This window comes from Lepidochelys kempii, chromosome 7 (assembly GCF_965140285.1).
Source record: "Lepidochelys kempii isolate rLepKem1 chromosome 7, rLepKem1.hap1, whole genome shotgun sequence".
NCBI lineage: Eukaryota > Metazoa > Chordata > Testudines > Cheloniidae > Lepidochelys > Lepidochelys kempii.
Genome location: NC_136386.1, coordinates 34,236,627 through 34,263,563, shown reverse-complemented (window position 1 = coordinate 34,263,563; position 26,937 = coordinate 34,236,627). Strand labels below are relative to the sequence as shown.

The 26,937-nt window shown below is 42.0% G+C and overlaps 1 long non-coding RNA gene across 8 annotated transcripts in view; it reads right to left on the bottom strand.

Annotated features, from left to right (window-relative positions):
• LOC140914428 (uncharacterized) overlaps positions 1-26,937 on the bottom strand; it is a 110,777-nt gene that overhangs the window by 23,417 nt on the left and 60,423 nt on the right. For all 8 annotated transcript variants that reach the window (XR_013636045.1, XR_012159851.2, XR_013636044.1 and 5 more), the window contains 5 exons: positions 14,449-14,516; positions 13,631-13,797; positions 10,589-10,750; positions 9,709-9,769; positions 7,306-7,444 (listed from right to left, as the gene is read on the bottom strand). This is a non-coding gene — a long non-coding RNA (uncharacterized LOC140914428). The remainder of the gene's footprint in view (positions 1-7,305; positions 7,445-9,708; positions 9,770-10,588; positions 10,751-13,630; positions 13,798-14,448; positions 14,517-26,937) is intronic.

Sequence of the window (26,937 nt, the reverse complement as noted above, 5' to 3'; positions counted from 1 at the left end):
GATGGCCTTTATTAGGACCATGCCTAACAAGTGAAACAATGTCTCAATCACAAGTATCAGTTCTAGCATTCAAAGTGGGCCACAGAATTTCAGATTTCACATTAAAATATTAGATGTCTTTGAATAAATGAATAAAAGAAGAAACTGCTTTGATTCATATCATATCCCAGTCACCTTCTAGTAATCTTTGCTACAAGGCGGCTTGATTCTGTTCTTGTTCGAATCATCGTTAGACCTGTTAGAGCTTGTTTTTAACATAGAAAATGAATCCACACCCCAGAAAAGTTCACACCTCTCTGAGCCAGCTAGGTCTCCTGGGAGTAGAAAGTCTTGGCCTTATTACTCCCTCTTTGCCCTGCTTTACTTCCTAAGGTCCATTCACTCTCTTCACCTCCTTGCACACCCCAATACCAGGATTATCCCTTGTAACACTACCTCTGCAAGTACTTTTTCTGCTAGCAGCCTCCCTTCCTCTTACCCCATTTTCACAATCATTACCAAAGAACTAGCATGTTTGGATCCCTACTGCTTCCATCCCCTTTCTCCTTCAAGGCAGCACTCCATCCAGCTGTTATCTACTCCCCCATGCCCCTGTTCTTGGACCTTAACCCAGGCCTTACCCTCTTACTCTCATCATTATAATCTCAGTTTAACTAATGCTGAGGTTTCTTGCCTGCGATTTACTAACCAATCCACCTGTTCCTGTAACCTCATCCCTTCCTACCTACTCATCTCTCACCCACACTGTCTCCTTTATTCACTCTTTTAAACCTCTCTTCTGACACCTTCTCTGAAGTTGAGAGACAGCTGTGGGTAGCCTATATACCTTACTAAAAACTATGTATTGCAACATGGCCAGCCATCGCCAGACCCACTTTATTTGTAAGTTGTACCCCTTTCTGCAAAGAAGTCTGTTAGTCTTACTAGAGGGTGAGCAATTCAGGGCATGGACTGTTCTTTCCTTTGTGCTTGTACAGCACCTACCACATTGGTGACACAACCACTAAAATAAAATCATTCTTCTTGGGTTCCAGGGACACAGTTGCTGGGATCCAAACAATTGTAGCTTTCCATCTGCCAGGCCCTCACTTCCCCTGCTGCAGTTGTTCCATCTCTCCTCTCCATTTAGACATCCTGCTCCTTGATTTTTCCCTATACCGTTAAACCACAGCATTCTGAACAAGACAGATATTGCTACTACAGTCTGTCTGTTACTTCCTTTCCTTCAGGGCTGCTGAGCCAAACACCATAATCTGATTATCTGGCTGATGAAACACTAAGCAAACAGCCAAATACTTCTCCACACCAACCAGCCTGAAAGGGAATATTCTTTTACATAAACTGAGACCCACAATATTTAAATGGGATGGAAGTTTCATAAGTGGGCTTTTAATCACCCCTGAAAAGAAGAGCCAGAAAGGCAAATTACAGGACTTTACAGAAGTAGGGTGAATTTATAAAGAGTTGTCAAATTCAACAGAAATAGGGGGTAGGAAATCTTGTTTTACAGCTTCTCTTCAAATATTTCACTTTTCCCATTAAAATAAAAGGCTTGTGAAAGGGCTTTTCACAAGAGAAAACTGGAAGTGGAGCATTTGTTAGGACAAAAAGCATTTCCATAGATATGAAAATTTTGTTCTTACTGGACAAATTGGCCCAAGGCAAAAAGGAAAGCAAAACAGAATTTAGAAAACAGATCTTGTGCAAAACTGTGAAATTCTAAGGAGCTGTGGAGAGTATTAATTACCATGAAATGTAGAAAATGAAATCTAGCCATTTACATGAAGTTTCGCATTTCCTCATGTTTTTCAAATATCTGATGCCATTTCTGAGTTTTCAAATTGAAAATGGGTATGTTACTTCTGAAGCATCCTAACTGCAGCAGGCTCCTGCCTTTCAAAGAACCTTTGTCCTCATGAAAAATACTCCAACAAAGGAATTTAGCATTACACAAAAATGTTTGCATAGGAAGTATTGCAAGGGGAAACAGTGTAGTTTGGCACAGGTTTTTAAACATATGATCTTCCTAAGATACCATTGTCTCAGCCAATATAGAAACACCCTCAAAACAGAGATTTCCTCCAAACTAAACAGCTATGGCCTTGCTGCTGGAGGATGAAATTAGATAGTCTTTATGACATCCCATAAATTCCTTTAGCTCTTACCAAGATGTTATATCTTCCCCATGTCTGAGCAGCAAGAATTTTTTTGATCTATGCTATTTAACAAAGTGATTAATTAAATTTATGTTCTACGATCAAGAATGTAGGTCTCACAAGTGACTAATGATTTTGAGTGCCCAACTTCAGACACTTTAAAGAAGACTGACTGACTCAGGGCAGGTACCCAGCAGTTCTGAAAATCTGACTCCAGGGGGTCTCTCAAGTTGGACAACTTAAAGTTGTGACCCCCCCAAAAAAATCACTACTCACTTTTTTGAAAATTTAGGCTGAACTTATTGTTGTGCGTTTCTATACTTCCCATCTCTGCAATATTATTCTAAGCACACTTACCATAAGTTCCCCCACTGCTAATAACTATCAGCCTCTAGACACCCAACAGGATCCTCTCCACTGCTAAGCTCAAAATTAGGCAGGTGTCCAAATATGGATTTAGGAACCTAACTGTCAGATGCCAGTGTCTGTAGCATAGTCAGTTTGTAGGATATTTTATTTGGTTTAAATGGCTACCATCCCCCTGAGCCCATTACTAAATGGAATTCACTACAAATCTAAATCCTTTTACAGAACAGGAATCAAAATACCCTGATCATCAAGTCAAGTAAGAGATTTACCATTTATGAGTGTTGAGTTGAGTTATCCAGGGCTAAGGTAGCAATTACTCAACTATGGGGAAATTTCATCCTTCGATCCCCTTCTATGATACTTTTTCTTAACTGAAGAACAGGGCCCCCATCATGTGATGCACTGTACAAACAGAGTACTAGACAGTCCCTGGCCCGAACAGCTTACCATCCAAATAATGTACGTTTATCTCCTGCCACTTGACCCTTGAAGTTAATTATCATTTGTCATCACTAACTCACAGAATGGTGCTAAGTGCTCTAAGAAGAGCTGCATCTTCTATTTAAATAATTAACAGTATTAACTTGAATATTCTGAGAGTACCACCAATCTCAGCCTTCCCAGAGGTCTTTAAATCTATTAGACAACCTCATACTCACTAAAATGAACAAGATTCTCTACCACATTCCTCTCCAGTTCAAAGTGGGCCAGATCCTTAGCTGGTGTAAACTGGCATAGCTCCATTGAAGACAATGGAATTACACCAATTTACAAAATTGAGGATCTGGCCCATATCTTGCTGCTCTTTTTGGTGGGGGACAGATGGCGGGGGCCGAAGATAAAGTTGACCTCCTTGACAACTTTCTAGCCTGCAAATGATACTCTAGGGTGGCTAGAATCATTTGAAGTAATGCAGTAAATATGCTTGTGGGAGAAGTCATAACACACCAAGGAAGCAACACAGTTTGAAAAGACAAAATGGCTACGTGAGAGTGTCCACCGAAGACTATCCATTACATCATCATCACAGGAAAGATTTTAACCAGCACCTAAGGAGATGCTAGAGAACTTGGTTCATCAATGAGATGAAACTAGAACAGAGGTGGGTAAAATACAGCCCGCAGGCCACATCCAGCCCCTGAGTTCCCGACTGGGGAGGCTAGCCCTCAACCCCTCCTCTGCTGTTCTCCCTCCCTTGCAGCCTCAGCGCTGCCAGCGCTTTGGCCCACCGCTCCTGCCGGGCAGCGCAGCATGGTAAGGGGGCAGAAAGTTCCCGGGGGGCAGTCAGGGGAAGGGGGGGGGTTGGATAAGCATGGGAGTCTGAGGGGGCCTGTCAGGGGGCGGGGGTGTGGATAGGGGTTGGGGCAGTCAGGGGACAGGGAGAAGGGGCAGTTGGATAGGGGGTGGGGTCCTGGGGGGCGGTTAGGGGTGGGGGTCCCAGGAGGGGGCGGTCGGATGGGTCAGAGGTTCTGAGGAGGGCAATCAGGGGACAGGAAGGGGGAGGGGGGCAGAGAGGGGGTGGGGACCAGGCTGTTTGGGGAGACACAGCCTTCCCTACCCAGCCCTCCATATAGTTTTGCAACCCCGATGTGGCTCTCAAGCCAAAAAGTTTGTCTACCCCTCAGCTAGAAGGTTGGCACTTGGGACTTTTCTTTACTGGGGAAATACACACATCTAAGTGAGTGACAACAATGAGCTGTGATTCAGCCTTCCACATGGCAAAAAGAAAAATTTGTCCAAGCCTCCATTTGAATTTTTTAAATTTATTTGGCTCCTCCAAATGTTTTCCACATGCCCATGTACAACATACCCTTGGAAGGTTTCAATTTATTCATTAACATAGTGTGCACTCTGGCATCCCCATACAAATCTGCCGCAAAGCTCGTCAAGCCAGTGGCCAGGATACTAAGCTATACTTATAGATCAGACATGAGGCCCCAGTGAACATTAAGACCAGGTTTCCTTGCACCTCTGCCCCCAAGTTATTAGAAAGCATACCTACTATGAATCAACCTTCCATTGAGGGATCGCTGAAAGTTGGGGTCATCTGTCACAGGTACCCAGATCATTAAAGGTATTTAGGCACCTAACTCCCATTGAAGTCAATGGGCGTATCACAGGGTCCTCTCACTGCAGTGGCACCTCCTGCTGGCCATCCTGGGAATTAGCTCTCCCAGTCTTGTACTCCCCCTTCAGTGGTGTCTTCCCCCATTCTGTCTTACTGTGCAGCCCCTCTCACTCCAGTAACTACAGTCTCCTCTTCGTGGCTTGGCCCTCTGGCCAGGTCACTTGAGTCCTCCCCTTCCAGGGAATTCAGTCTTTCCAGACCCACTGGCTAGCTGGCTGGCTGGCATCTTTAACATCCTTGCCCCTTCCCAGTGGTTGGTAGGGGATTCCAGCCCAGGTACCCTATAACAAGCAGCCAAGGTCTCTGTGTCATCTTCTCTCTTATTGCTGTTTCCCTGGGCTTCTTCCTACCCATCTGGCTTCTCCCCTTTTCTGGGTTTGCCAGCTTACTAACTCCCTCCATTCAGGGAATGACTGCAGCCTACTTCCCTGCAGCCAGCCACTTGGCTTTATAGGCCCTGCCTGTTGTTGCACAGGTGGGCCTGTTTGCAATCACTCAGTTCTCTGCTCCCTGGCTCCTCCTTCAGGTGCAGCCTAGGCAGTTACTCAGCCTACCCAGCCACCTTAACCATGCTCAGTCCAGAGTGGGGTGGACACTCCATCATAGGGAGATAAGCACCTAAATACCTCTGACAATCTGGGCCAGGGTCCACAGGTGCTTGAGGCCTGGTGATGTAATGCAATGAGCATATACATGCATGTGAAGCTCATAAGCTCATATTTATTATTAATGGGAGGCAGGGACGTTCCACGGACATTGATAGTGAAATATGCTCCTTATCCTGCAGACACATATTTTAATGGAAATACATATTGCAGAGAATGGCTTGAAAGTTTTAGCTGTAAGAAAAGAAAGTAACACTCACCTGCAACTGACAAATGATATTATTTAATCAAGACTGCATTGTTTATTGTGCAGTTACTTATCAATTAGAGTCTAGCTTTTCCAGGCAGTAGGCAGCATTCCTTCCTGCAGACTATTTTTGTGGGGCCTAGGAAGCCAAAAAATCCATTCAATTACCTTTAAATGCAGTTACAAGGCAATAACAGTGGGCCTGCCTTGTAAGTTGCTATAATTCTTTTAATTGCTAGGCTCTCCGGGCCTGCTGAGCCTGAGGACCACAATAACGATCTGCACAATGTGATTAATTAGGATGATGGAGGAGATGTCATGCTCTAATGTGGTGACATTCTACAGGCTTGTTACTGCTGCTGCTTTAGAATAAATACTGACCAATAGGTGATCCACCTGGTAGATTATTTCTTCTTGAATTATCCTTGACCAAAACAAGTACTGGAAATCTTTCTTACAAGGCATCTGAACTCTTCTCCCACAATCTCTATTCTCTCCAAACTTTTTCCCCACTAAAAAACGTTACAGCTTTGTAAAGGTCATTGCATACACATCTCAAAACGTAAAACTGCTTTTGATTCTTCGCTACACATGCGCAATGTAATATGAAATACCACTGACACCTGTGGACATTTATTTAACGTCCTGGAAAGAACAGAGTTTGGAAGGTGACATTTGAATAGTAGAGTGGACCTTTCAGAATCAATTCCCCCTAGCACAAAAAAAGTGCCTTTTCGCAGAATTAGACAACAAACAAGAGAGCAAAGTATCTCCATCTTTTTTAACCTGGGAGTGATGGCATGGTCTCACTTCACCTCCTACAGTTGTAGTACACTTTGAAACCAGGCCATGGTGGGGCCTCTGCCCTGCCATATGGCCTTGGGGAAAAACTGCAGAGAGAAACCAGCCAGTAGGACCAGCCGCCAAAGCAGACAAAACAGGGCTCTGGACATTCAAAGGACTCTCTACAGTTTTAATAACAATAGCAGCGAAGCCGCAGCAGCCTGGACAGCGTCTCTGGCTAGCCACTCCAGTATGCACACAGGCAGGGCCGGCTCCAGGCCCCAGTGTTCCAAGCAGGTGCTTGGGGCGGCATTTGGAAAGGGGCGGCAGTTCCTCTGGCCGCCGCGGCAATTCAGCGGCAGCTTCTCTGTTCCGCCCGCCTTTGCCAGCCGCAAATCGGCAGCAGCTTCTTCCTTTTGCCGTCCGCAGCAGCAGTTTTTTTCACTGCTTGGGGCGGCAAAAAATGTAGAGCCGGCCCTGCACACAGGTTTCTGGGCAGGGAGGTAGCCTGTGCCACCACCCCTGCTACCCTGACGACACTGCTATTGTTATTTGAGCTAGACCAGAGCTGTCTCTGGTACACCTACACCAGGAGCAATCACGTCTCCTGATTGCAGTGTAGACATACCCGGTCTCCATCTCAGCATCACTCCACACCTGCCCTTCTTACCCTCTACCCTGTCCTCTTCATGCCCCATCCCTTCAATGTCTCCTCTCTCTTCACTTCCCCTCCTCCTCCTCCCACACACAATTTGCTTATCCCTTCCTCACTAAACCCCACCTTAAAAAATCATGGAACTAATATACATGGCATCCCATTGTTCACTCAATATGTGTTTTACCCCTGCTCCCTGCCCTGTGTCTGACCTGTCTATTTAGACTGTAAGATCTTCAGGGCAGGGACTGTTACTCCATGTTTGCATGGTGCCTAGCACAGTGAGGCCCCACTTTTGGTTTGCTCTCAAGCACTGCCATAATAAACATGATTAATAAATAATAGTAAAGTTGTATTCTCACTCATAATAGGAAGCAGCTGGAGCAAGATGGACCCCTCTTCTGTCCCTGCTCCTGATTAGAGCAGCTGCAGCAAATCAAAAGCAGGGATTCCTCATTCCCACTGAGCAATGGCAATTTTTCTCCTCTTCCCATCTCACCTCTGTTCAAACAGCACAGAAGAAAAAAAACACTTAATACATATGTGGTAGATGGAATGCAGCATTGTATACTGCATTCCAAGGGAAGAAGCGTTAAACTTCACTGTGAGTTAAATGGATTTTCACAGTTAGAGAATTCAAAGTCCACAGACGTGAACTGAAGAAATTCTGGACTTTCACTCCTTTTCAACATATTAGAATTAAGGTCACTAATAGTGGGTTCCACTACATACACAACAGAGATAAGGAAGTACCTAAAACACTGTGGCTTTATGCAGAGGCATCTATTAGAAAATGGAACAGCCTCACTATCTAAGAGGATGATCTCCTTGATTATAGGAGGGAACATCCATGTAACGTTATAATTAGATATAATACCGCCTTAGGCTGTGTGTGAGCTTGGCGGCTCTCAAAAGCAGGGTTTAACTGTACTTGGATGGTTAAAACCCAGTGTTCTTTAAAAAGTAGTTTGAGATTCAGTAGGTGGCACTCTTCCTCTCAGAGTCAGTGCTGACTCCATTGCATAGCGGTATGGGGTACTCTGCTTTTGGAGAGGCTGTCTTCTTTCAAATGAAAAATACAAGAGCTAAAGGCAGGCCTGTTGGCCCCAGGCTTCTCTCCAAATACCGATGTAACTACATTCTGCCTATAAGAGTTCCCCCTGCAGTTTCAGATAGGTAGAGTATTCTTCCCTCCCTAAACTGATGTAACAGTATTCTGTGCTGTTAAGAGATTGTACTGTTACCACAAATGGTCAGGACCTTGGCAGGTTTTTTTTGTTGTTTTTTGTTTTCACCTAACTTGTGGCACTTTCATTTGACAATTGGGGACTTACACAGTTAATTTTTATGGCTGCCCTGGAGCGGGTGGTGGGTCATTGAAATAACAATGCAAATTGGTTGGCAAATTGATTTGTGGTCAAAGTTTAAATAATAAAGTTATTTCACATATAACTACAAGGCTCTTGCTTTGTCTCATTGTGCTGACAGTACAAGAATATTAAACATTAGTTATCCACTGCATAGCCAGAGTATTCATAAACATCACAAGCAAGGAAACAGTTTTCCTATGCACTCGTTTTTAATGATCACTTTGTATTCCCAGACATTTCACCCTGACAAATGAGTTACGTTAGCAGGACACAGTCTCTCATTGTGATTATTGCTATGCATAGGCCTTCGCTGTGCTTTATCTGAGAGGCTCTTGCAGCATGAGTCCCTACAAACTGTATAGAGAAGCATAGAACAACAATGCTGCTTCTATCAGTGCTGTTTCCAAAGAGGGTTCTTTTTTCAGTACACACAATCCTCTCCATACAAATATTCAAACACAAAACCACACTTGTACTGTGGACAAAAAAATTAAAATTAAGTCACAGTTAGACAGCGACTTACATTTTTGCAAATGGACATTTCATACCAGCAGGTCACTATAACAGTGGGAAATTTCTGACCAAAAAATTCCTTAAGTGCATACTTAAGGAAACGCACTGTGTACGTGGGGGTAACAGATTCCTAAGTGGCTAGCCCACATCTCTCAAACGTCTAAACAGAAGAAGACTGCCTGAGCATCCAAGGGCACAGCAGTTTGAATCCCACACGAACCTCCCTTTCGTGAGATGGACCCCATCTCCTGGAGGTAACAGGGATTGAACCAAGAGCTCTGCAACTTGAGCTAAAGGATTAAGTGCTATAATTGGCAGCTGTAACTGATCCCCAATTGTGTATCAGGGATGCGTAACATAGATGTAATCCCAGTGCCCATGTGTGTCGCCTTTTGTGTTTATTTTTCAAACAAATTCTAGCAAAATGAGCTTAGTGGCAAGAACACTTGCTGAAAAAGCAAACAAAGCAACATTCCAGAATATTTATAGAAAGCAAATTTCAGAAATGTAATTGTAAATATTTGCTCCAGAAATCTGATTCTAGGAGTTACGATGCTCAATTTAGGGAACAGAAACTTACCAACAGCCCTGTGTCTCCCTCCTTTTTCGGTTATTGAATACTTGCAACCAGACATCTCCAAAAATTATTCAGCAAATAATTTCAAATAAACACAATTAGAGAAAATTGCTGTCTATTCTTGGACAGAGGCGACGTTTGTTGTGAATTTTTCACCCACCTCTATTTACCTATCACCCCAGAGATATTTGGAGGTAATTAATGTTTGTAATGTGTTTTACAGTTCTCAGGTAAGCATTGCTATACTGTTACCGTGTAAAGCATTAATATTTAACTATTTTATACTAGTACAAAATCTCACATACCCTGAAACGGTAATGCCCCTTTGATACTGAGGTTATTCTTCTGAATCTCTTCTTTCCGTATCTAGTGACACAAGGTAATAGGCCTGATTTTTAAAATGGTTCTAAGCTGGCATTTTCACATTCACAATCAATTGCAAGCATAAAACTGAGTGAAAAACTGGAGGCTGCATTTCTCAAGTCAGTCCCTGTATTTCATTGAGTAATTTTTCTTGCAAATGTGCAGTTATAAAGTAGAATGTAAATAGACTCCTCCTAAAGAAAACAAACTATTGAACATTGTGTTAGGAAGTAAGGTAAGGCTAAGTATTTCTAAAATTTAGGACATTTCTTCAAAAGAAAATTGCTTTTAGAGTTTATGGAATCTTTTCGGAGAACCAGCTCTAGGCACCAGCAAAGTAAGCACGTGCTTGGGGAGGCATAATTCCAGGGGAGACATTCCGGCCACCCTTTTTTTTTTTTTTTGGCTTGAAATTTTTTGCTTGGGGTGGCAAAAAACCTAGAGCCAGCCATGGTCTGCTGTCAAGTAAAGGTAACAAAAACTTGTATGTACCCCTACTTGAGGGGTGGGAAGAGAAAGCTTTCTACAAGTATGTCTCCACATAATTACACTATTTAAATTGGGGGTATTCAGCACCTTTCAAACGCTTAGTGCTAAATGCTATCTGGAAATCAGCTTTAAAAAGGTGAGGTTACAGTAAGTTATCCTATTCTAGCTTTCAAAATTAACTCAAGTAGATGACAGCACTGAAAATATTACTACAATCTAAACAGACATTTCTAATATTTTGTGTTTCATTGCAAAACAAACTCAGTTGGTGATAACAGGATATGAAATGTCATTTCAAGTATGTCTTAGTAGCAAATGTGCAACAACATCTACCTCTAAAGGTAAGCCACCCCACACACTCTGCTGTAGTCAGATCTGCAGCTGGTGTTGGCAACCCAGTTCCTGTCCAAGTGGAGGAAACTGATCACTCTGGTTGTCAAAGAGAAACGGTTACATTTTGCAGAATAAACTGATGCTCCCAGCAGACATGCAGCTCTACAAAAACAAATATAATTAAGAGACTGAAATAGCTTTCTGCCAAATTTGGGTGTAACAAAAAAAAACCAAAAAAAAAAAACCAACCCAGCATTAAGGTGGAAAACACGGATTGCTTTTTTACTCAATTAACTCTAATTAAGCCTCGACTGGATTGTTCTTAGTTTAATAATGGCATTCCTCAAAATTACAGCAATTTACCAGGAACTTTTGACTCTGTATAACTACCTTCTTCTAGAATAGCCATAATTTCTTTTAAAAAATAGATTCTCTTCAGATGGGAAACCTGCCTCTGATCCAGCAACTTCATGGCCCAGCGCAATGGAAGGTGTCAGTTTTGTCTTGATTTTTGGTTAATGCCATATACCATGGCTGAACAAGAAATGCTATGGTAATATGACTTGGCAAATCATCCAGACTTAGAAAAATATATCTGGCTACTCCTTTTAATCCAGGTGGTTCTTTGTTATTGGCCTATTAGTATTGATTTAGTAACAGATAGTGGGATTCATGAAAACTGTTCCAATTGTAGAAGTAGGGCCTTCTATTTGGCTGAGATACTCTGGTGTTCATTACTTGCTGCAGAACATCTAAATGGAGCTTATTTGCTGTACATTACTGAAGGAGACTGAATTTTAAAAAGCAGGGCACAGCATCTTTCTTGGACATCCTGTTGCTCAAGCATCTGATGTCAGCATTGATTAGAACTCAGCATCACACTGGCATTCAGGCCCTGCCACATCATGCATTCAGATCACCACCATCAGCACAACAAAGACATTTAATGTCTCGTTCCCAGTGGGACAGTCCCAGATTTCCATTCTCAGCCTTGTGTCCTGCTGTAGTACTGTGGCACAGGAGAGAGAAAGGCCCACATTTACAGTATTATTGTTAGTAATTGCATCAAAGTTTTGGCAGTCTCCTCAGTGACCTGGTTCTCATTCCAGCACTGCAGAAGAACCTGCCAAACACTCTTACCTTCACCTATGAGCAGGGAAGGAAAGAGGCAGAAGTAGTTTATTTTTTAATTCATGGCCCATAAGCACCAAGAATCCCTGGAGAGCAGTCACAGCAAGCATGTAAAGGGCTTCACAGATCACTTCATTGTGTTCAAATGTAGCTAGGGAGATTAAAAAGAGAAGCAGGCAACTATCAATTCATTCCCCCCAAAAAGTGACAACCCAGTACCAGTAAGCAGAGAGTCTTCCCATTAGTGTCCAAGGCCTATGATATTTAATGGCTTAATCTGTTTACAAGGCCACTCAGTTGTCAGGACTCTCAGCCCCCTTACTGTCACCCCTTTTTGACCCCAGTGGCTAGTCAAAGTTTGGGGCCCCAGGAAAGTTCCAGCTGGGAGCAGAAATTGATGATAGAGTCTGGTATTTTCTTCAATGCAATCTTGTTTATTTGCAAGGGATATAAAAGGTCCTGCTTCTCTGAATGCAGGAGGAACCAGAAACAAAGGAATAGTTGCTTAGCTTACAGCTCCAAGCGTTTTTAGCCAATATAAGACCCAAAAGCTCTCTCTCTCTCTCACACACACACACAAACACACACTTTTTCCAGAGATCCATAGGCCAGGTCTACACTACAAACGTACATTGGTAGAACTACCTTGCTCAGGGGTGTGAAAAATCCACACCTCGAGTGACATAACTATCCCGACTAAAACCCTGGTGTAGACAGTACTATGTCCATGGGAGAGCTTCCTCTGTCAATGTAGCTACCACCTCTCACGGAGATGGACTAACTACACAGATGCAAGAAGCTCTCCCGTTGGCGTAGTAGCGTCTTCACGCTGCAGCGCTGTATGTGTAGACAAGCCCATACTCCGTGCTCATAGGCTATTGCTCGACTTTTAGCTTTTTGCCGCTGACTCTCTGACCTTCTGTGTCTTTTAACCCAGCTTGACTTTTTTCACACACAAGCCTACATGGGCAGTCAAATCCTCTGCCTTCACGGTTCTAGTTTCTGGGCGGATTAGTAGGCCTTGTTTTAGGCGTGGCCTCTTAATTGTCTCACAACTATCCGAACTGAAGAACATGTTCACACATCAGTTTTAACTCAACCTATAACAAGGTTTAACCCAGCTCACAACATTATTTATTTGGCAGATAATCATGTATCACAATCTCTTCAAGGCCAGATTAATGAAAATGACCCAGGGCCTAAGCGTGTGGAAGGAGGCACCTCAGCTTCCAAAATCATCACCTAACAGTGCCCCAAACACGGGCTGTTCAGCGGTGATATTAGGGGCATGATTTTCAAGAGAAGCTAATTGATTTTTAGGAGCACAGAAGTCCCATTGAAAATTCAACCTAGAACCCCACCCAATTTCTACAGCCGCAGGGCAATAATATATATGGCCCAAATTCCCTTTACATGCTGGACAATGATAAAAAGGTAAAATCTCTATATTAGTCAAACCAGGTAAGGATGCTGAATATTGAAAGCCAGTTAAAGGAGGCATCAGCAGAACAGTAGAAAGCTAAGGGTTTGCCACAGTTACAACCCTGGGAATGCCAGCAGCAGCTATGCTAATCACACTTCCACTTGAAAAGAGTACAGTTCCCCCCACCTCTCGCTGTCATGCAGATGTATGCCATTTCTCAGAGTAATTTTAAAAAGGGCATGCCTACACTTAAAATGCTACAGTGACAGCTGTGCTACTGTGGCGTTTTAAGTGTAGACAATCCCTAAGAATGACAGAAGGGATTCTCTTGGTATAAATAATACAGCTCCCCAAAAGGTGGTAGCATGGTCAACAGAAGAATTCTTTGGGTCAACCGAGCACTGTCTATCCGGGGGCTTAAAGTGGCTTAACTACACCACTCAGAGCTGTAGATTTTTCACACCCCTGACCAAACTAGTTAGACCAACCTGATTTTCTAGTGTAGACCAGGCTAAATTCAAAATCCTTCTTCCAACTGTCCAGACTCCGCTCTTTTCTCATCTCTCCTCTCCACAATTCCAGATCGGTACACTTTATACAGGATCAGAGCTCCTAGGCATACTTCCTCTTCATATCTTTCCAGTCGGTGGCTGAGCTAAAGAAAACACACCATGGCAAATATCAAGCCTCGGTCACCATAGTTAAGGACTCCAGCAACTGTTGGAAACCACAACTGTAGATGCACATCATTGTGAAGAACACCACAGAAGGAAAACCAGGATATTCACTATAAGTAACAAATGCAACAGGACACCAATTTCCAAAGTAAACTGCGTAGGCGTGATCTTGGGAATTATAGACTGATAAATGTTAGGGAGTGCAGCCTAATGGATAGAGCACTCAGATAGGACTGGGGAGACCTGTGTTCCATTCCCAGCTTGGCCACTGGCTTGCTAAGTAGCCAAGTCACTTCCCCGCTCTGTGCCTCTGTTTCCCCACCTGTGCATTGGAGATAATTATACTGACTTCCTTTGTAAAAAGCTTAGAGCTCTACTGATGAAAAGTGCTATATAAGAAATAGGATTATTATTATTTCATTACTAGATTAATTAGCAATTCAGACAATTTAATAGAGTTCTAAAACACCCAGATCAATTTGGGAGGATAAAAGCACAGCTTCTTCAAAGGAAAAACATACTTCTCTAATCTACTAGAATTCTGAGCATGTCAACAGAGTAGGGGATAAAGGAACCCCAGTAGACAAAAGTAGTTAAACTTTCATGAAAACTTTGACAAAGTCACTCACAAGAGATCATGGAGTAAAATCCGTTGAGCAGTCCTAGGGTGTGACAAAGTGCTGTCATGGATTAGAAACTGGATAAAAACAAAAGTACAAATGAACAGTCAGTTTTCAATATAACAAAAAGGTAACACTGAGGTATTCCAAGAATCCATGCTAGGTCCTGTGCTTAACAGATTTATCAGTGACCTGGACAACGGACAGAACAGTGAGGTGGCAACATTTGTCGAGAATGCAGAAATATTTAGGTTAGTCAAGACTGGGCAAGGGACTCCAGAAAGACCTGTCAAAACTTAAACGCTGAAAAATGCAAGGTAGCAAACATTGGAGAAATAATTTGACCACCACCCAAGCACTGCTGGGTTCTATCTTAATTGTAAATCATTCAGGTAAAAGATCTGAGCGTCACAGCTGAACAACGTGCAGTGACAGTCAAAAAGCAAACAAAGTGTTATGACGTTTAAAGACTGGGTTAGGGAGTTACACTGAAAATATTATAATGCCATTATATAAATCAGTGGTACACCCTCATCTGGAGCACTGTGTCCAGGTCTGGTCACCACAATCTTATGAGATATATAAGAAATAGAGGGGGGGGGGGGGTCAGAGACAGAAAAAGAAAAGAACTGTTAGCATGGAAAGATTTCTGTGTGAGGAGAGAACAGGATTCTTTAATTTAAAAATGAAATAAAGCAAGAGGGGGCATGATATGGATATATAACATAATGCAGAGCATAGAAAAGATATTGGACATTCCTATTTACCCTCTCATTATAATACAAAAACAAGAGGAGCATTCACAGAAATCGGAAGCCAACAAGTGTAAAACTGATAGGACTTTTTTTGTTCAGCCTACATTTTTATTAACTTGTGGAACTCATTGCCACAAGGCATCATTAAGGTCAAGAGCCTAACAGGTTTCAGAAAAGAATCATATATTTATATGGATGTTTAGAAACAGGACACTAGACCAGATGCCCTACCAGTACACTGCTAGCTTTGCTCTAGGAGCGTATTAACAGATGCAGGTACAGGGGACAAGCACACTGCACAAACCCAGATCTTAAATGATGTATGTCTTTACAGAGTATTGAATGCACTTTTTATAGAATGAGGCTTTCAGTAATATTTCAAAAGGGCTTAAGTGACTTAGGATGCTTAAACCTATTTTCAAAAGTTACCTAGGACCCTAAACGACCTAGCAAAATGCTGGTCGTGCAACTGAGACCTATTCCACATACTCCATTCCCTTCTCTAGTGCTGTTTACAAGTGAAGAGAGAGAAGAGGAAGTGACTGACTCCACGGAGCACTGCTTAACTCCAGACTGGAGTGCAGATAAGCTGCATCAAGCTTAGGGTGATATCAGTAGAAACTCATTAAGATGTTCACCTTATTTCAGCAGGAAATATGCATTTAAAGAAAGGACAAAGCTAGATAGTTTACGTATCACCAATAGTGCACCAAGCTAACAGCCACGTGCATTTGGAAGGGGGGGGGGGTGTCAGCCCATAGGACACTTTGAATTGACTATTTTTTTTAAATCATTGTTGCTGATTGGACTCCACCCCAAAGACACACATTTCCTTACCGTACAGGTAAGCAAAAAGCACTGTGTCAGTATTGCCCCTTACTGACCTGTATATAGCTTCAGTTCAAATACAGCTGTAGCATTCATTCAGTATTAGCAAAGACAAAAATTCATGCTTCCATCAAAATTCTGTTGCATGCCATAACTATCACGATCACACACCCCAACTGCTGGTCCCTCCCCATGTTATCAGGGTATCCATTTGGTGCGGTTTATTTTAATACTAATTTTTAAATAGAAAATAAATTTGCACATCACACCGTGAAATCAGTTGACCCTGTCCAGATTTAGGAGAACATTTTGTGCACGCTACTTTCAAGCTGGTATTTTTGGCTGTTTATTAGAACCCTGATCACTTCTTGCTCCCAGACCTTTTTGCTTGTTGGGGGAGTGACATGCCTGGGATAAGACTCTCTCTGTATCATTTTGCCACTATTTTTACAAAGCAAAGCATGAACTCAGAAACCAAACATTTTGATTGGGTGCCTGCCATGAGCAGAGCAGCAATAAGGAATGCAACTCAGTTGAAATGCATGGACTAGCAGCTTTATTTTAGCTCTTCAAAAGATTCTCCAGAAGGCTTTGCGATTCCAAGAGGACCTCTCTCAGGCACTCAAATAATCAGCGAACTTTGTGCAGTTTTAGGACGCTAGAATTACCCAAGGAGACGCGGGCATTGCAGGATTTTGATCTTTTAGGATGATGGTCAAAAATAGTGTGATTCTGAAATGGAGTATTACAAAAACAAGGCCTAGAAAATAGACTGCTGCCGTTAGTTTACTTAATTAGTTTATACACTCAAACGATGAATAAAAACAGCGCTGCAACTGTGATGGCTTTAGTTGTAAGCCTGCAACCATGACAACAGTAAAGTATTACTGAATCACCATGACAAGGAACCAGAGACTATTGCTGCTGCTACATAAAAGCCAGCTTGAGCCAATCAAAAATTGTGCACAAATGGGGGCGGGAGGACCACTACAATTGTTTTACTTTATTTTTATGCAACACAAAAAATTGGGCATTTAAATATTTTTGTTTTGCATCGTTGTGCAAAGCTCTCATGACCATGTCGTTTTTCTTTGATCGCTATTGACCATAATTGCGTGATGAGAACAAAATCTTGTAATGACAGGATAATTACATAACTATTTAGACAGACAGACAGAAAAGAGGGACCTGAAAATGGACAGAGCAAGGAAGGCAACTCCTGGTGTGACTAGCACAGAATCTGCAGAAGGCTTCGTTACTGTGTAATAATGACGGACAGTGATTGGTGGCCTGTGTAACAGCAATACTTTTCAATCCTAGCTTCAGGACATCTTCACAGAAATAGAGCTTTCATGGTAACAGATAAGAATTTTGGTGTCACTTGGGTAATTCACTTGTTAGGGCTCTGCACTCCACAGCTGATTGTTCTGATGCCATTGTTCTCCATAACATCAAAACTGCAGCTACCAGCAAGTCCAGATTGGAGCCAGCCCAGGATTCCCTTAGTGGTGTTGAGCTGGCATAGCAGCTCTGTGCCACCCAGCCCTCCTAATGCCGTGAGGGTATGGCCAGAGTGCTGCTGTGCTCCAGCAATTCCCAGTTAGTATATCATGGTCCCAGCCAGTACTACCAGCTCCAGGACTGAGGGCCACAAGAGACCCCTTCCCAAGCAGTACCCAGGGTATAGTGGGCTTAGCTGAAGATTCACCCCTAGGATTTTTACTTCGACTAAATCTAAGTACAGTAAGAGTTCATTCCAGTCCCGGTATAGCACACTCAAAACATATAGACATTAGTATACAATTTCAATCTGTTACAGCACTTTCATATTCTCATAACATCTAGGTCTGCATGGGCCTGACCACAGTGCATTAATACAAAGAAAACAACAACATAATGACACGGATGTGCCCGAGAAGCAGATCTTCAGCATCACAATATACTGTGTGCTTTAGTCAGGCATGTTCTCAGGATGCCTTGTGAGTAATATTTTAAATAGAAAAGCAAGCTTGTTCTTTTTCCAGTCATAAGGGTCTCTCCATCCAGTTGGTATTTCACTCATTCTTTTAAGGTGAGCTCCTCTAATATTTATCTTCAGAAAGCAAAGTTTACTCACAAATAATTGTTGTCTCTCCACATCAGTAAGGAAACAGTCATAACAAGTCAGCTGTCATGTGTTATATGACATATACATTGTTATGCTGGGAGTTGGGTGAAACCTCAGAAAAGCTGGTGGGAGTAATAACTACCCTTCATTCAGGATAAATGTAAGAAGCATTTCAGTGCCTTTTGGTGTAAAATAGTTGTAACAATAGGTATCATCACCCAACACATGGGCCACATGCAAGATTGGTGGAGCTATGTGGGCGAAGAAGCATCACTGCCGGTTGAATGCAAACATTGAAGGCTTGGTAGTATTCTGATGGTGGGGTGTGTGTCTCAGAGCAGAAGCAGCCAGAAACACTACAAAAGCAGACAGAGAAGGCAGCAGAAAGCTATGAACAGCCAGAGACGCACTTGTAAGGAGAAAGAGCTGAGAGAGAGCTGTAACAGTTTTAGGCTAACCTGTATTTCCCACTCCATGGTCCATTGAAGGCACCCACTTAAAAGATTCCAACTCCCAGCTGTCACCTCTCTTGGGCAGAGACCCAATGATTTTAAGGCTACATAGCTCCCTGGATTATACTGCAATATTCCCAGCAAGTCAGTCTGCATAAAAAGGCCAGGCCCTGTGCTTTGCTTTCTCTCTGAGGGCTATGACCAGTGCACTTGCCGGCAGTTACAACTTACCACACAGCTCTTTCTAAGCAAGCACATCTTCAGGTACAAGTATTATAGAGAAAATATATCAAAAACAATAAATGCACCTATACGCATGCTCACAGCTTACCAGAGGTCACCAGCAGTCTTATGGGGCCCCACTAGGCCAAAACCTTTCCAACCCTTCCACAAGGAGGTCCTATCTGTTTGCTGGATCAGGAAGAAAGCCCCGAATCAGTTTAAGCCCCGGCTATTTATCCCAAAGTCCTTTGTGTCTGTTAGTCTCTGGAGAATCCAGTCTGAACCAGAATACATGAACCTCCCCAGGAGATGCTACTTCTCTGGAGGTGTTATAACCTGAGTGATTTGCTACAAACATCCCCTACTGTTTTTACTTTTTGGAGTAGCTGTGGTAACCCTCCCCCAGTGGAGTGCATATAATTCCTGTTTTTACAATGACACAAACCATTCATATACTTCATATAACATGGTCTTCCAAAGATATTGCAGGGAGTTGTTTGGGCAGAGTGCTGGCTGGAAAGAAGCTTGGAATACTAAACAAGGAAACTGTTTCCAATTGCTTGCTTCCTACTGTGTTCAGGGAAAAAGGACTTTGGGTAAATTCTTTGTAAAGAAACAGGATTGTAGCAAATAAATATCTGAGTACCATTAATTTCTCCTCCTAACAACAACCACCCACAAAACCCTGAATATTGGCTAACCACTGGTCTAAAATGGGTTATAGTGATCTCTCAGAAGTGACACTGTTTTAAAGAAACTATGGAAAATGAAGTCCTTGGATCTGAGATGGTCCTGTCTTGGAAAAAAAAGCAGCAAAGATTATTGTACTATCTGTAATTCACTGGAGTGTAAACTGCCCTGTGAGCCCCCGCCACACACACCCATGCTTTCCCTTGCTCCCACTCTCCAACAATGTCTGTAAAGGTCTAAATTGGACAATTATGAAGCCTGACTAATTGCCAAAGCATGTTGCAAGGTTCTCTGGTGCTTAGGTGTGAATAGCTAGACTAGGGTTTTACTTTGTGGAAACAGAAAGCTGTTTTTAGGATGGCAGAATGCCTGAGTGAGTAAGTAATGAACTGCGAGCCAGGATGTTCGTTAGTTTTTTGGTGAGAATCTGACTCATGTTTTTGACCTTGGGCAGTTAACTAAAGCATGTGGAAGTTATCTTAGTTCAAACTAATAGGCTAAAAACAGAGCCTCACTGAAAAACAGATGCTGTGAACAATTTTCCCAGGTAAATATATGACAAATTACAGTACTATTATGAAGTGGTGCAACAGAAACCAGTTTGGATGGTACCATGGGACACCACAGTCAACCACTGCAGTTGTTCTGTATTTTCCCCCCATCCCCACTCTCTTCCCATGTTTCCAAATGTACTAGAAATCAAGTATTACTTCCTGTGAATTGTTCCTGATGGAGTTTGACAATACATAGGAAATCTTTTAATGACATCTTTTTTCCAGAGTGGGTTCATCTGATCTTTAATAGTTGATTGGACAAGAGCTCTTTTAAAAAAATATTATGTATTTCTATGAATAAGCTGTTTTATGATTAGTTATTTTGATTTTAAAATTTCAGGGCATATTGCATCCGATGAAATGAGCTGTAGCTCACAAAAGCTTATGCTCAAATAAATTGGTTAGTCTCTAAGGTGCCACAAGTACTCCTTTTTTTCTTGAATTGCTAGAAAGTGGACCCATTCCAATTGGTACAATAAGATATTTTACAAAGACATCAACATCACTAGGGATGTGTAAACCTTCCAAGGTATGTTTTGGATTCACAGAGTTATTTGGAGTTCACAAATCCCTGAACCATAGAACTTAGAAACAGGTTGGATTTGATTTAAATCATTATTTAAATCACTAGTCAAAAAAACTATTTAATAATGGATTTCTACATAAAAGTGCATTCTTGTTGGTTGCTAGAACCTTAAAATATATTCTTCACAACTCAGAGATAGACGTAGGTTTCATTTTTAGAAGGTACACACTATAAGTTTTTTAAGTGATTTATTTTGAAAAAACTTTTCAGATTAGTTTTACAGCTATATCAGAAAATGAATGACTGCCTGTTTGGTTATTTCCTTTACCAAAGGTAATTGAAGCAGATATTTATGAAGTCATTGGAAGGTGACCTATCTCCAATTCAACGGGTTAATCATTAATATTTGGAAGATTTTCTTGCCAGGCTGTATTAGGAGGAGAACATCACCAGACAGACATTTAAATTGTTTTATTTAACTAAAACAAAAACGTTACGAATTCTGGATTTTTTTCTTCAACAGCAAACATATTTTAACAAAACAAGCATATTCATTTTTGAATTTAGTTAAACATTCAAGTTTTTAAAATCAGGTTTGTTTGTTAAAATAGTTTCACACTTAAATGAAATATTAAAATAATTAAAATCAACTAGGTCAGCCACGTCAACATGAGAAACTTAAAATATTGGCTTCTGCAGCTAACTCAGTCGTCTTCACCTTCATTTTCCTGTTTGTTCATCATCTGGAAAAGAAAAAACAAGCTTTCCTGCTTTTTCAGGTCCCAAACAATCTCTCAAATTTGGAATGAATTTGTCCAAAGGAAGAAAATATTCTTTCTACACCGGCAGAAGAAGCTACTGCTGTTAAAAGTGAGATTATCACTTCAGTCTCTGAATCCAAGTGCTTAAGTGACTTCTACCAGTTCACTCGTGTAACTTTCTTGTTTCATGTCGAGGCACAGAAATCCCCAAAAATTCTTTTCAGAAATGCCCAACTATTTTGTTTCAATATTTTTCATCGAAGTGAAACATTCAACTTGAACTGAAACTAAACCTTTAAGTTTTGGTAATCAAACTGATCCAAAATTCTTGGTTTCAAATCACTTCAACATTAAAATGCATTTTCCCATAGTGACACATTGCCTTATTGGAGTTGTAGTTCTGGACCATGATGCCCCATTCCTTCCTATGTGCAAGGCTCCCTGGCTGGACTACATTTCCCATACTTCATTTAGGTCATGTGACAAAAAGCTCTGTGACAGCTCAAAAGCTTGTCTCTTTCACCAACAGAAGTTGGTCCAATAAAACGTATTACCTTCCCTACCTTGTCTCTAATATCCAGGGACCAAGACAACTACAACACATCAAAAATAAAATCTTGATAGTCTAGACGTTTACAGACAATGAGTACATACATGAGGATTATTTTGACAGTCCAATTTAAGTGTGTGTGCGCGCCTGCCAGCAACCCGTGCAGTAATTGTTAAACATGTACCTTTCCATGGCTGTATCTTCAGATTCTTCCCCAGATTCCTACTCATGCCACAGCAAATTTACCACCTTTCCTCTCTTTCCATTTTGGCAGAACAGCCCTGATTCAGCAACACATTTACACACACATACCATTTAAATTCAAAAGGGGCTTGAAACCTTTATTTTCCTGGTTTTGAGTAAATATTTTCTTACATCTGTGGGATTTACTCCTGTGCTTAAATGCTTTGCTGAATCAGGGCCTTGCAGCAGGAAGAGAGCCTGTGTTTATTAAGATTTTTAAATAATTTCTCCTCTTAACTGCCACAAAAATAAGTTTGCTCTCAAATTCATATGGTGGGTCTTCCCTGTACAGTCCTCCTCTGCTGTTCTGGAATTACAGTGCTCTCACTCGCTGTTTCAACAATGAAGAGAACCACATAATTCCAAAGAGACAGGCAAGAAACTCCTCTTAAATAACAATGCATCCTTCCATTTGAGAGCTCCCTATGAAACATATCAGCAAACATATCTTTGCTCCTCAGTCAAGAACAGCTGCAATGTTCTTAAACCAGCACAAGTACCAATGGACACTATAAACAAAGGCCAAAAGAGACAGGGTGCTCCTGAGAAGCAGTGGATCAGGCATCAGCAACAGGCCATTCGGCCCTTTTATATATATCAAGCAGCCCCCTACTCCACACTATTGCCCATAGCTATGGAACCTTTAGGGCTTGATTTTCTTAAGTGCACAAGCAATCAGACAGCACATTTGAGCTTCCTATTCCAGCTTGCATGTCCACACAATGTGTGTTTGCGAATTAGCCATGCAGTTATGAAAGCCAAACCCTTAAAGTTTGTGGTCATATGACGAGTTGCCAAAGCAGCTGGGGACAGAGATTTAACCATAGGTCCATTCCAGTCCATCCCTTGGCTTCTTACATGCTTTTTAGGGCAACACATTAAAGGCCTGATTCAGTGCCCATTGAAGCCAATAGGCATCTTTCCCGGCTCCAAATAGACATTAATTCTTGCCTTAAAGTCACTAATATTACCTAGTTCTACTGTTACATTTAGTATAAACTTATCAGGACTGCAAGAGAGACACAATGGAATCGGCCTCTGAAGTCCAAGCTGCTCTCTCCCATGGTATCTCTCACAAGTATTTAGGTACTTACTATATATACACACTGGGAGTAGTTTTGCTCTTGGTCCCTTGCCCCTCCCTCTCAAGGTGGAACATGGTTGTGTTTTGTCAGTCTCCTCCTCAGACAGACCAAACTAATCCCCTCAAGTAAGTCCCATTGCCCTCATCTCTTCCTTTGTTGAGCCCATCTGTATGTAATATTCCAAATATGCCCTCGCAAGCCTTAGCAGCAAAAAACAATCTATCTTGAGGGCTAACAAGTAAATGAGGTGCCTGTGTCTGATAAGCTGCTGTCAGTTGTGGACACGGAGTGCCCAGACTGAGCATTTCTGAATCGATTATGCGGATTGTTAAAAACACTGGACTCCAAAGCAACATAATACACCAGGATTGCTTCAATTTAAGGCTATGAATTCTAGAATGGGAGCATGTTCGGGAATTAAGAGGTAGTTTTTCCAGCCACAGGAGGTTGGTGAGCCTGCCTGCAGCTCAGAGCAGACTCTTGAGTGGAGCTGGCAAGATAACCTAACTTCTAAAGAGTTCCCTCGGTGCAAAAGACCCTAGAAGAGACCTCCTTTAAGTGTCCATTTGTCAAGTAACGGAATTGTATTTGATGACTCTAGCGAACAGTGAGCTGGTAGAAGAAGGTTAATTTTTAAGATGTCTACAGTAAGGAAATTAGCAGGTTTTGTCGATGGCTGTCAGATGTGGTTCTCCCTCTCCTGCCTCTTCCAAGCCATGTTGAAAACATTTGCCCCTCAGGGGAACAGGGTCATAGCAAAGCACGCTAGGCATGTGTTCTTTGCTAGCGTTCATTAAGACTTGACATAAGCACAGAACTATTTATGCAATGATCTAACTACTTAACTAAGTGAGGTAGTCATTAGCCCCATGTTATGAAAGGAGGCATGTCAAGGGTATGTCTACACAGGAGCTAGAAGGTAGAATTTCCAGCTCTAGGAGACATACATGCACTAGCTGTGATCAAACTAGCATGCTAAACATAGAAATGTAGCCACAGTGGCATCAGTGGCTAGCAGCCCTGAGTATAAGCCCATCCAAGACCGTAGGTTCATATTCGGGGTGACTAGCCCCTCCAACCATTTGCACCACATTTCTATTTTCAGTGCATTAGCATCAGAGTTAGCACAGGTATGTCTCCTCAAACTGGGAATTATACTGACTAGCTCCATTGCAGACATATCCTAATTGACTTGCTCAGTGTCAAACAACAAGTCAAAGGTATAGTTGGGACTAGAACGCATTACACGTCCAGCCCAATGCTCTAACCACTACCCCATACTGTCTGTGATTTGCATAAACAGGAGGATACTCATTTCAACCTCACTTCTGTGTAATCTGGAAGAAAACACTCTTTGACTGACTTTACCCGGGCAGGGACTAAGCTGTGCATTTTAGTGCTGAGTTTGTACTCAGTGCCTCTGACTGTCTCTCTTTCATGCATCTGCTTGTTATGTTAAACCATGTAATGTCTATTCTCAGGTACACAAGTTTTGCTTATATCTGTGTGACTCAGTGAGCATTACCCAGGAGAAACGTATGGAAAAGCACATTCATCCTAGTACTCGGCTACTCACAGGAAAAGCCATCGAACTCTGGGAAACTAACACAAGTACTGGTGTCAGCGAAACAAAACAAAACAAACCCCACACATTCCATTTGGACCTCACCAGAAGAGCGTGGGAATGGGTTGCTACATCAAACACCTACTTGTTAATACACCTCATGAAGCTGGGGGAATGTGACAAGGCTGTTCAAAGGGCCCTGCTTCTGAATCTAGTTATTGATGCAGAGCATTTTAACTGCTGGAGTTGGGTCCTTAGCAGCCCAGAAGCTGAGTAGCCAAAGTTTGCTGGAGTCCACTGTGGGCAACAGGAAATGTTTCAGATGAAACTCTAAACCAAGTATGTCCTCTTCACATCTAACCTATGGGAGAACATGGGTCTGCAAAGGACAGAGAAACCTAGGACAATGGGTCCTATAGGAAGGGATCACACAGGGTGGAGGGGGGAAAAACAAAAAAAAAACCAAACACATACCACACCACACACAGTTCTTCCTTCTCAGTGAATCCCATGCAATGAATCAGATGGCATGAACTCAGCTATTCATCTCCATTTGGCACTTTTTAATAACATCTCATTTCATACCGTAATAAAAACAGTGTGTTTGTGAGCTACACTGAAAAGCTATAGGCATATTAATGACCTGTCTCTAGCAATGCTCCTACTCTCCCAGCTAGGCTATAGAGGCCCAGGGGCTCCCCCTAGCTTGTTATAGAGAAGCCCTGCTTAGCTCAGTGGGGCCAGGAAAGTGTGCCTAAAGAGGCTAAAAGAAAAGGAGTACTTGTGGCACCTTACAGACTAACAAATTTATTTGAGCATAAGCTTTCGTGAGCTACAGCTCACTTCATCAGATGCATTCAGTGGAAAATACAGTGGGGAGATTTATATACATAGAGAACATGAAACAATGGGTGTTACCATACACACTGTAACGAAAGTGATCACTTAAGGTGAAAAGAAAAGGAGTACCTGTGGCACCTTAGAGACTAACTCTAAGGTGCCACAAGTACTTCTTTTCTTTTTGCAAATACAGACTAACACGGCTGCTACTCTGAAACCTAAAGAGGCTAGTGAGGGACGAAAGAAGGTCATACTTCAGGAAACATGCTGCAGTGGAAGGACAACAAGGTCTGTCCTACTGTAGGGAAGCCCCGTTCCTGGTAGTGAAGCCATTGGGAGAGGGCCTATTAAAACTGTAAGAGAGTAAACATACCTAGCCAGGCTACTGTGAAGTGATTTGTTGCCACGCTCACTGGAAAGCTGAGTCACCGCTGGAAGAGTGTGTCAGTGATATGACATACACTCATCCTTGGTGTGGAGGATGCTGGTTACTCCCACAGCTACTTGAGAGAACTGCAGTGCAGGGAATTGCTTATTCCCTGTGCTTGATGGAAGGAAAGAGAAAGAAGCAAGCGGCCAAAATCAGAAGTGAGGTATAGAATGTATAAGTTAGACCCCCTTTACTATTCAGTGAGACACAGACTTATTTATACCTGCCACCCATGTGTAAGGGAATCAAAGCTGGTATACCTTACATGCAGAAGCAAATAAAATACGTGTCATTTAGAACAGTAGTTCTGAGCCAGAGGTCTGTGTACCCCTGAGGGAGCACATAAGTCTTCCAAGGGGTACATCAACTCATCTAGATATTTGCCTAGTTTTACAACAAGCTACATAAAAAGCACTAGCTAAGTCACTACAAACTAAAATTTCATACAATGGCGTGTTTATACTGCACTATACACTGAAATGTACAATATTTATATTCCAATTGGTTTATTTTATGGTAAAAATGAGAAAGTAGCAATGTTTCCATAATAGTGAGCTTGTTGGATCATATTAAAGAAGTTCTGTATTAAAATCACAAATGAGTTTGATTCCCTATAGTTTAAATTCCAGGGTATTACTAGTTAAGAGGTCTCTTGGTTTTTGGTACTGTTTCTCTCCTCTGTGTGTGAAACTTGCAAGCTGCTAATTGTGTTAGTACTTTCTAAGACAGTGTCTGTTCTCAAAGCAATTCTTTGTAACAACTACTGACAGAGAGAGACTCAAAGCAATACTCTGTAACAACAGAAACAGCACCCAGAGACTCCCCGCCCTTTTGTTGTATTCATCTTGCTTTGTTAACAATTGTGATTAAAATAGAGATAGAGGATGTATG